Here is a 12,500-nt window from a genome sequence, read left to right as displayed (position 1 = left end):
AAGAAACGCATTTTGATTTAAAAAAAAGGCTAGGTATCAAGTAGGAGAAGCATCAGTGCTATCGTCATAATAATAAAAACATATTTCAAAAGACGTATGTAATTCATAAAAATACGTTAGCCCATAAACGTAGTCAAAACTAAACAAATGCAATCACATGAAATCACATAGTTACATTAAAGTCGCATGCATTTAAACATTTCGACGTTCTTTAGTAAAGATCGTGTTAGTAATGACCATCGAGTCACTTCAACAAATTCAACAAATACAATCACATGAGTTCACATAGTTACATAAGAACCATGTACATTTTAACATTTCGACGTTCTATAATGTTATATGTGTGGTAAAAGAGGTCAGCAGCTGAGCAGAAAGACAGCAGCTGGCCACTCGAATAGACGAGGAATCTGAATCTAATCATTTAAGTATTTTCTGTGGACATTAATTCTCTCTTGGTAATATAGTTCAATTAATTATTTTTTCATAATGATATTACTAATTTGTCAATTAATTATTTAATATGAATTTCTAGTAATGAAAAAAAATTCAATTCAATTCTTTCCAATGAAAGTTAACGTGTGATGCACTAGAACTCATCGTTACTGACGAGTTGCTGTTTTATATCTATTTGTCAATTATTATTATTATTATTATTGTTATTGTTATAATTATTATTATTATTATTATTATTATCATTATTATTATTATTGTAGCATTAGCTCTATCATGTTCGTGCCGGGACACAGAATTATACTGATATTTTTAGGACATAAAATATTAGTACAAAAAAATCTTTCAAATGTCAAAGTAAAAGTGATATAACTTGATAATTATGTTTATAAATAACGTAGAGTTCTGATCACAAAGCCTGAGGAAGGCGCGGTCTACCCAGCCCTGTGTCTCCAGTAGTTTAATTCGGAGACGAAATTTGTGCGCAATTCCTCCTGTACTCTAGGTAAAGCATATCTTTAAGGTCAATTGAAGCGTGCATTTCCTAAATGCATAACATCAAGTACTTAGATGATTATCATGATTATGACAATTCTTATCCATTTCTTAGAAAAACTTTGTTTACCTCTTTGTAACTCGTAATTATGGTCGATAAATGTCGTCTTTGTTATTGTCATTGGCGTTTTAATAACGTTATTATAATCATAAGATCAATAATGACAATAATAGTATTGATAGCAGCAAATATACCCAAAAAATCAATGAATAAAAATAGATGGAACAAAAATAATAACAAACGAATAACAAAAAAGTAACAGACGATGAAATGAAAATGAATTGACAATTACTACAAAAAGAGGAACGCTTGTTTGATTTTTTTAAACTTTGTTAAATATACGCTTTCTTTGAATAATGGCACTTTAGTTATCTTTGAAATATGCAATAAAGAGCCACCTGATTTACATAGTATATTGAGCTGCGTCGTGTCTGAAACGGAGTTGGAAATATAAAAACAACGATTTCTGAAAAATCCACTAGATCCTGGTGGCAGTATCGATATCGTCTCTGACTCGCACGTTGAAGGATCTAGCATCGAGACCAGAATTAACCCTCTTTGACTTAGGGAAAAGTTAACAGGTGTTTGTTGACACTTGCTCGTGTTTGGCGGTTCATGAGTATTCTCCGAGGAGATAACTTCCCCCTCTCGAGGTCAGAGGTCACTCAGGTCGGCAGCTATGCAGAAAGGCAGCAACAGGCCACTTGATTATAACCTTAGTTGTTCAATTGCTGGTTCTGGTTGGCCGACTCGGTAGCTGTTTTGTTGAAAAAAATACAGTTTACAATTTTACAAGCCGCTTGTCTAAACTGGTTTGTGATAATTTCCAAATAGAAAAACAAATAAAATTAATGTACGTAACAATGAAAAAGGCATGTTGTTTTGGAATTTACACACGCAAAATTACATAGAAACAGATGAAAACAAGAAACATTATAAACTTCCCATCGAATGCAACATTTTGCTACCGACGACTTGCAATCATGAAGCCAGTATTCAGTACTTGGAAAGGAGACTTTCTATTAGAATGTTTCCACGTCTCATTTTTATTTGCACGCTCGCTAGTTTTTACCATAATTATTTGGTCATTAAAATCTGTCAAATAACTATTTATTCTGCTATTGTTATTGTTGCAATTATTAGTAATTGTTCACCATTATGAGTTTCATACTATAATTTAGGAACGTTCTTGATATCTAGACATTTTTAAAATATAACAAAATGTTTTTTTTTTTTATCATTTGGTTATCAGTGATGTCATATATTAATTTTGACTCCATATTTTATGATATCGTTTGTAAGACACCTTGCCTAATAAATTTTGTTAATAAAATATTTCCTTAAACTGAGCATATAATTACAAGCATCTTGTCGGGTGAAATCTACTTTCGTAAAGCTTGTGTTCTCATAAGATGATGTATTTATAATCTTTATATGATCAAATAAAAAATATAATTATTTCTTGTTTGCTTTGCCATTTCCACCCAAAAAGGAGATTACTTATTTATATATTACTTTCTCTTTCCGTGCTCCCCTCCAATCCCTCCCTCCATATACGTACATATATATATATATATATATATATATATATATATATATATATATATATATATATATATATATTGGATTTTAAATTTATTCTCTCTCCTTTATTCAGTACCATGATTATTCACAAAATGATAGATTTCTGTCATAAAAGTTTTAAACATGTTTCTATAGGTTTTGATTCAAATGTTTATAATTTTAATTATTTTATGATTTATTGCAAATTGGCTACTCTTTTACCACTAACACTTCTAGCGTTATTTTTCCTAGTTTGGTAACAATGACATGTCATTTACGACTCGAGCATTACTAATAGAACGTCGATTTTTTTAAACATGTTTTCTTTTATGCATTTATGCTATTGTATATGTTTGGATGCGACTCTTATTTCCAACTCGTAAGTTGCATATGGAACTTATAAATTCTTAAATGCATGTGGTTTTATTGCATTTGTTTTGATGTGATTCGATGTTCATTTCTAATTCGACCTTTACTGTAGAACGTTGAAATGTTTAAATGCATGTGATTTTTATGTAGCTATGTAATTCCATGTGACTGCAATTGTTTGATTGTGGCTCTATGTTCATAGGCTTACATGTTTTTATGATTGACATGTCTTTTAAAATATGTTGTTATTACTATGACATCACTGATGCATTTACTTGATATCTAGACTTTTTTATCCAAAATGGTTTGTTATTTGGTCATCAGTAATGTTATATATATTCACTTTAGATTTAACCAATTATACCTATGACAACATATTACAATAATTTTTTAATGTTAGGAATCTTAGGTTGTTAATATAATCAATTATCGGTATTAATAGTACGATTATTACTATCAGAACTCATACTTTGTTCTGGTACCATAATTCTTTGAGTAGAACCTGTAATTACGTTATCAATTGCCAAATTGTTCCGTCGCCCGATCATTATTATCTAAGAATAAAGAACAAGAAAAAAAACACGTTATCATAATTTGTTATATATTAACAGTGGGTATATACTGACATCATGATTGTAATATTATTTCTTTAATAGTAATAATATGAAAGTCGAAGTGTTATCAAATATAACGATGAGGTCTTGCCGGGAAATGGTTACAAAGTGTCATCATCAATTATCTAATTTCTCCCCTCTTTCTTGCTCTCTTTCTCCTTTTTTTCTCTCTCTCTCTCCTCTTTCTACCTTTTTCTCTCTGTCCTCTTCCCTTTCTCCTCTTTCTCCACTCTCTCTCTCTCTCTCTCTTTATATATATATATATATATATATATATATATATATATATGTGTGTGTGTGTGTGTGTGTGTATGTATATATACACACATGTTCTGGCATGTTCTTCCTCACTCATTTTTCTGCGGCTGTTTCAAATTAGGTCACTTTGGTCAATTTAGCAGAAAGGTCATTCGATTATAAACGGCATTGAGTCGGTAGTTGTTCTGTAAAGGAAATCGCAATATTTACAGGAAGAAAATTTATCAGTATATAAATAAGATTATTTTAAAAATTCTATTTTTATCTTGGAAATAAACAATTATAAAATTTCTTTCATAACGATAATCTTTATTGCCTATATATTAGCATAAGTTTCTAATCTTTGATGGGAAAATTAAGTAAGTGTGATGCAATACATAATAAGTTATTATTGACTTGCTATTAGTTACTACTTTATAAGTTTTTTTTATTTCTTCACTTTAACTTTAACAACGAGATTCTTAACTCTATCGTGTACTAAACACAACGTTACTGACGACTTGCTGTGCAATACGTTAATATTATTATTATTATCTTATTTTTTCTCAAGTTTAGCTCTAGAGAGAAGATACTATCGTGTTGGTAAATCTTAGAGCTGTGTTGATATTTTGTATTTCTCTTTTGTTTACCTTCAACACAAATAAGTATAAAAATTATTATAGTTTTTTCTATTGACAGTAACCAACAAAAAACAGTTACTTAAATTCTTTTATGTTACGATTATGAATTACCTTTTTTATATTTGTCAACAAGAATACGGTTCATCAGTATTTTAACTGTTTTATTTTAGCGTAGATTTTTCTTTCTGGTGTATATTTACATATAAAATATTATCTAAAAAAAAACAAAGGCAAAATAGTTGTATGTCCTTTTGGTAAATGTTATGCTCTTATTCTTCGAAAAACATGAAAATGAGAGCTGTTATCATTATCTTTTATTCTATATATACAGTTATGAAAATCGCCAGAACTAGAACATTTGTAATCAATGCAGGGCCGTCAGTTCAGCTTTTTTCTTGGGCGTCATGAGTGGGCAGGCGAGCGAAGTGAATAAAGTTATAAATGTTACATATTTATTTAAACTCTAGGTCTGTTACCAGACCTAGAGTTTAAAGAAATGAACATTGTGGTCCTTGGGGTGCAGCGGACAAACCAAATATTTAGAGTGGCAAACAGTCTTGAAAATAGTAATATTCATGTCGATAATGTTAATCACTCACCCACTCACTCACTTTACATATATCTGTCGTTCTCTGTCTCCTTTTCTTAGTATGTCTCGGTCGTTCTCGGGAGGGAGAGAAAAGTATAATTAAATTAATAAAAGTAGAATGCATAATAGAATATTTGCTTTTACATTTTCTTTACTAATTCTTTGTTTTTCTTCTCGTTTCTCTTTCCTTTAATTTTTTGTTTCCTACATCTTTTAAAACAATTATGTAGCGAGAATAACACTTTCGTTAGAGTTGATAGATTATTTAGATTTTATCAATCGATTCGTAATTAAAAAGAAATTATCGTTTGTTTTAATACATCGGCCGAGAACTAATTCAAGCAATAATGCACATGAAAGAAACTCCCGGAAAACGTGATTTTTTCATATTCATTATTCACTCTTACTGGCCATTGCAAAAAATGCTAGGTTGACTAAACATAATGTGTAAGGTAATAAATAAAGATGATATAACATGGCTATCATGTTTATAATTGAGATAACAGAATAAAGAAACAAGAAAAAATAAAGATGAAATTACTTATACTTTATAAAGAATAACGCTGTAGCCGCTGTTATCAACATCGGCATGGCGTAGCTGCTGGCATCAGCATCACGCGTATATTATCCCCTCTAGGACATGGTTGACGGTTTCCTTATGGGTTGCGATAAGGATAATGTCATAGCCGTGTTCCTCCGTTTGTATATATGTGCTGAATTAGGCCTCGTCTCTAGTGTTGACATACATATGGAAGGAAGGTTGTCTCACGACACGTACATAGGGGCCGATCTGAGGACTTCTGTTAAAGGCCTTGACTGTTCCTGCTATGTGTATGTATCATACACATTCATGTATATATATATATATATATATATATATATATATATATATATATATATATATATATATATATATATATATATATACATATATATATATATATATATATATATATATATACATATATATATATATACATATATATATATATATATATATATATATATATATATATATATATATATATATATATATATATGTATATATATATATATATATATATATAGATAGATAGATAGATAGATAGATTAGTGTCCGTGTATGCTGTTGTTTACCTTAAAACAGTAGGGTATAATGATATTCTTAGTAAACAGTAAAATGTATTCTTTCTATAGTTGTAATATTACAAGTACTGAATCTGAATCTAAGTCGAATTGTAACGGTAACTTTGATTATTATTGTATTATTATTGTATTGAATTATGATTGATATTGTATTGATTATATATTGATTACAGGTTTGACCGCATCCCAATAAATCGTGGAGCGAGTTCTACGCAGTGGTATCAGTCACCTTGAGTTAAAACAAATAATCTGTGCGCATGAATTTGGCGCTTACAAACGCTTGGGTGATTTTTTGTTTTTTATCCATGTTAAATATCTTTTATATGAATAAAATGACACTATGGTTTCCTTTCAAATAGACAATAAAGAGCCACCTGATTTACATACTATATCGAGCTGCGTCTGTCTGAAACGGAGTTGAAAATAGAGAAACCCCGATATCTGAAAAAGTCCATTAGATCTTGGTGGCAGCATCGCTAACGTCTCTGACTCGCACGTTGAAGGATCCAGGATCGAGAAATAGAATTATCCCTCTTTAACTTTGGGAAAAGTTAACAGGTGTTTGTTGACACTTGCTCGTGTTTGGCGGTTCACGAGTATTCACCGAGGAGATACCGTCTCCCTCTCGAGGTCAGAGGTCACTCAGGTCGGTAGCTATGCAGAAAGGCAGCAACAGGCCACTTGATTATAACCTTAGTTGTTCAATTGCTGGTTCTGATTGCCCGACTCGGTAGCTGTTTTGCAGTATTTTCGATTTAAAAAAAAAAAAAAAAAAAAATATATATATATATATATATATATATATATATATATATATATATATATATATATATATATATATATATATATCTTATCTTCGGACAGCTATTCATTTCATTACATTTATCTGCTAATTTGTAATATAAAAAAATATTGTGAGTCGTCAGTCATTTTTACCTACTTGCTATATGATAGCTAGTTGAGCATAATGATATTAAAACGGTAATAATAATTATTAAGAACAATTATATAATTTATAATACCTCATTTCAAGATTAATAAAATCTCAAGTAAGTAACAGAGATAGTGGAGTAACTTCATTTTTCTCTATTCATTTAATTATGTGTAAAATCATCGAAACGTATATATCTGTATAGATAATACCAATGGATTGTATTCTTGTTGACAAATGTATGTATAGTAATTTCGGCCCTACAAGGAGGCAGGGCGACAATTCATATTCGTAACATAAAAGCCAGTTTGATCATAGCAATCATTTGTAGATTTAAGTAACTGTTTTTTGTTGGTTACTGTCAACAGAAAAAATATAATTATTATTATACTTATTTGTGTTGAAGGTAAACAAAAGAGAACACAAAATATCAGCACAGCTCTAAGATTTCCCAACACGATAGTGCTAAGTTTCTTCCCTCTAAAAATAAACTTAAGAAAAAATAAGATAATAATAATAATAATAATAACATATTAAACAGCAAGTCGTCAGTAACGTTGTGTTTAATGTATCAAACGTGGTTAATTATAAGTAATAATTTTTACTAATATTTACGTCAATATTTCATACTACTTTATTGTGATTGAAATCGTTATGCAAGAAATAGGTTAACGAACCTGTTTTTTCAAGAAAAAATGATTTGATGTATATACTGATATTAATCTTCCTGTAATTATTGCTATTTCCTCTACAGATCAACTACCGACTTGTATTGACCGTATAAAATGAGTGAGAAAGAACATGCCAGAACATATATATATATATATATATATATATAGAGAGAGAGAGAGAGAGAGAGAGAGAGAGAGAGAGAGAGAGAGAGAGAAGAGAAAAAGAGAGAGGAGAGAAATAAGGGAGAAAGAGGAGAGAGAAAAAAAAGGAGCAAGAGCGAGAAAGAGGGGAGAAAAGAGATAGATAATTGATGATAACAGTGATGAAAATAGAAGTATATACCCACTGTTAATATATAACCAAATATCATAACATTTTTTTTTTTTTTTTTTTTTTTTTTTTACTTATTCCTTATTCTTAGATAATAATGATCGGACGATGGAACAGTTAGGCAAATGATAATGTAATTACAGGTTCTAAATTGAGAATTATGGTACTAGAAACATGTATGGATTATGGTAATGACAGTCGTACTAATAACAATGATGATAGAAAAGAATATTAATATAAGATGATTCAATTGTTAAAAAATTGAAATACACATGACGTAATTAATATATAAGTTTGAAATGAATATAAATTGATGCTGACAGTGTTGAAAATTAAAGTATATACCCACTGTTCATATGTAACAAATTATGATAAGATGATTTTTATTTGTTTGTTTGTTTTTTACTTTTTCCTTATTCTTAGATAATAATGATCGGGTGATGGAACAGTTTGGCAAATGATAATGTAATTGCAGGTTCTATAATGAGAATTATGGTACCACAAATAATATATGAATTATGGTAATGACAGTCCTACTAATAACAATGATGATGGAAAACTAATTTAACAACGGAAGATTATAAACTTGTTTAAACTTTTTATGTTTATTTCAAAAATATACCCATTTGAAATGAATATATGTAACATTCCTGATGACCAAATATAAAAACAATTTTAGATAAAAAAAAAAAAAAAAAGAGTCTAGATATCTAGTAAAAGTACCAGTGATGTCGTCATAGTAACAACATATTCTAAAAGACACATGTAAATCATAAAAAAACATGTAAGCCTATAAACATAGAATCACAACCAAACAATTGCAGTCACATGGAATCACAAAGCTACATAAAAATCACATGCATTTAAACATTTCGACAGTCAGGATCGAGTTAGACGTGAACATCGAATCATACCCAAACAAAGGCAATAAAAATAACATGCATTTAAGCATTTCTAAGTTCCATATGTAACGTACGAGTTGGAAATATGAGTCGCGTCTAAACATATACAATCACATAGATACATAAAAAAAAACATATTAAAAAAAATCGATGTTATATTAGTAATGTTCAAGTCGTAATTGACATGTCATTGTTACCATAGTAGGAATAATAACGCTGGAAGTGTTTTGTTAGTGGCAAGAGAGTAGCCAATTTGCAATAAATCATAAAATAATAAAAAATGATAAACATTTGAGTTAAAACCTATAGAAACATGTTTAAAACTTTTATGACAGAAATCTATCATTTTGTGAATGATTATGGCATTGATTTAATGCAGGAGAGAGAATAGATTTAAAACACACACACACACATGGAGGGAGGGATTGGAGGGGAGCACGGAAAGAGAAAATAATATATAAGTAATCTCCTCTTTAGGTGGAAATGGCAAAGCAAAGAAGTAGGAAATAATTATATTTTTGATTTAGTTAAATACAGATTATGAATACATTTTATGAGAACACAAAGCTTTACGAAAGCAGGATTTATATCGAGACGACGCTTGTATATAATCGGTTTTACTCTACGTAATGTACTAGTTTAGGGTACGATCGAAAAAAATCCAAAACTTATGTTAGATTATTATAATAATAATGACAATTCTTGAGCATTTCTCAGCAAAACTTCAACATGCTTGTCAATAATAGCAATATAGCGACATAAATAGTAGCAAGAGAAATCCCAAATGTTTAAAGAATAAAGTCAAGTACAGAATAGAGTCGTTGGGCACTTGTAAAAGCATCGGCATCAGCATTCATCTAATCAGTGAATAAACAGTGTACCTATGGCCAATGAATATTAGATTACAGTAACGCGTAGGGTTCTACTCAATAATTAGTCATACATAACAATTAGAGTGATGTTTTTCTCTATTTAAGGACAGACTTATTACGAACTCATATCAAAAGGAGAATCTAATCAATCAATGACAGTGCTGCCAAATGATATTACTGATGACCAAATCATGATTTTTTTTATATATATAAAAGAATGTATAGGTATCAAAAACATTTCTAAATTCTAATATGCAAATCATAATAGTGAACAATTTCTAATAATTGCAACATTCACAATAGCAGAAGAAATTGTTTATTTGACAATTTTTTTTCTGACAAAATAATTATGGTGATTGCAAAGATTTACTGAAAGTGGGAACGGAAAATGCTAACGAGCATGCAAATACAAATCATGAAACTTTTCGGTAATTCTGATGATATACTAACTTTACTCAATGCAATCGAAAAGACTCAGCGAACAGCAAACGAGAAATGGAGAGACGTGGAACTATCATGAACTTTGGGTTTCAGATAAGTGACGAGAATCATTCTGAAAGGAAGTCTTTCCAAGTACTGAATATTGGCTTCATGATTGCAAGTCGTCGGTAACATTGGATCAAAATGTTGCATTCGATGGGAAGTTTATATTGTATTTCTTGTTTTCATCCGTTTCCATGTAAATTTGCTTGTGTAAATTCCAACACAAAATGCTTTTTTCATTGTTACGTACATTAATTTGATTTGTATATCTATTTGGAAATTATCACAAACCAGTTTAGACAAGCGGCTTGTAAAATTGTCAAAAAAGTGTAATTGTGAACTCTATTCTTTTCAACAAAACAGCTACTGAGTCGGCCAACCAGAACCAGAAATTGAACAACTAAGGTTATACCGGTAATCAAGTGGCCTGTTGCTGCCTTTCTGCATAGCTGCCGACCTGAGTGACCTCTGACTTCGAGAGGGGGACGTTATCTCCTCGGAGAATACTCGTGAACCGCCAAACACGAGCAAGTGTCAACAAACACCTGTTAACTTCTCCCTAAGTCAAAGAGGGTTAATTCTGGTCTCGATGCTGGATCCTTCAACGTGCGATTCAGAGACGAAACCGATGCTGCCACCAAGATCTAATTTTTTTCTTCAGAAATTGGGGTTTTTATATTTTTAACTCCGTTTCAGACACGACGCAGCTCAATATAGTATGTAAATCCGGTGGCTCTTTATTGTATATTTGAAAGGAAACCATAGTGTAATTTTATTCAAATAAAGGGTATTTAACATGGATAAAAAAAAAAAAAAAATCATGCAAGCGTTATTCTTTATAAAGTATATGTAATTTCATCTTTATTTTTTCTTGTTTCTTATTTGATATTCGTTTATCATTTTTCTTATTCTGTTATTTCAAGTATAAACATGATAGCCATGTTATATCATCTTTATTTGAAACCTTACACATTCTGTTTAATCAACCCAGTTTATTTTGCAATGGCCAGGAAGAGCTCTTCGTCTTAACAGCAATGAATAAGAAAAAATCACATTATCAGGAATTTTATTTCATGTGCATTATTGTTTGTATTAGTTTTCGGCCGATGTATAAAAGCAAACGATTTTTTTAATACGAATCGATTTTTAAAATTAAATAATCTATCAACTACAACGGGAATGCGTTAAATATCTTTCTAGATCAAACTGTATTCAGAGATCAAAGAAATAAACTATGAACACAGATATTATATTCGTTGTTGATAAAGTTATTGGAAGCACTTGGAAATTTCCCTCTCAAACACACGGTGTCTCAATTAATCTCTTCGATTTTGTATATTGACGATAATGTGTGTTTATATAGAGTTTGAAAATGTAATATGGCTTTGTTATAAATATAAATATTATACAATAAATATTATACAATCAAAGAAAAGTTTTGGAAAGTGAATAAAATTAAATAAACATGCTCATATAAAGCTGAAGAATTAACAAAAAATATTTGTCGTTACTGTAATCGGACGATGCGTAATTGTCATATAACCGGGGTAAGACCTCTCTCTTCAGACCGAGCATGATACTGATACAGTTTTACGAGAAAAAAAATTATAATAAGTGCTGACCGATTTATGCATTTTATGATTCTTCTTGTCCTGTCTTTATTTATATGCAGAGGCGCATGGACCCAAATGAGAGACACTGGCAGAGAGGGGTGGGTTGGTGTTTGAAGAAAAAGAGAGAGAGAAGAGGGACGTAGTTTTTCTTGGGGAGGGGTGGGGGGGGGCTCTGATCGTAGCTTTAAAATGCACCTAGTATAGATTTTTTTTTTCAAAAACAATTCTCGGAGAGCTGGTAGCGCCCTTGAAACTTAGCCCCCCCCCCCCTCCCAGTAAAAACTGATATGACACACCCGAGAGAGAGAGAGAGAGGGGGGGGCAGAGAGAGAGAGACAGAGAAACAGAGGGAGAGAGCAAGGGCGTCATGGAGGGGGGGGGGGGGGCGGGGAGAGGCGAGACAGAGAGAGAGAGCAGAATCATTTCTTTTTCTTGGGGGGTAGGGAGGGGCGGGCTCAGACCATAGCTTAAAATACTCCAAGAATGGTAATTTTTCAAAAACAATTTTCGGAGAACTGGTAGCTGAAATGACGCCCCTGAGAGAGAGAGTGGG

This window comes from Penaeus chinensis, chromosome 42 (genome assembly GCF_019202785.1).
Source record: "Penaeus chinensis breed Huanghai No. 1 chromosome 42, ASM1920278v2, whole genome shotgun sequence".
Taxonomy (NCBI): Eukaryota; Metazoa; Arthropoda; class Malacostraca; order Decapoda; family Penaeidae; genus Penaeus; species Penaeus chinensis.
Note: the sequence above shows the minus strand (reverse complement) of the source record.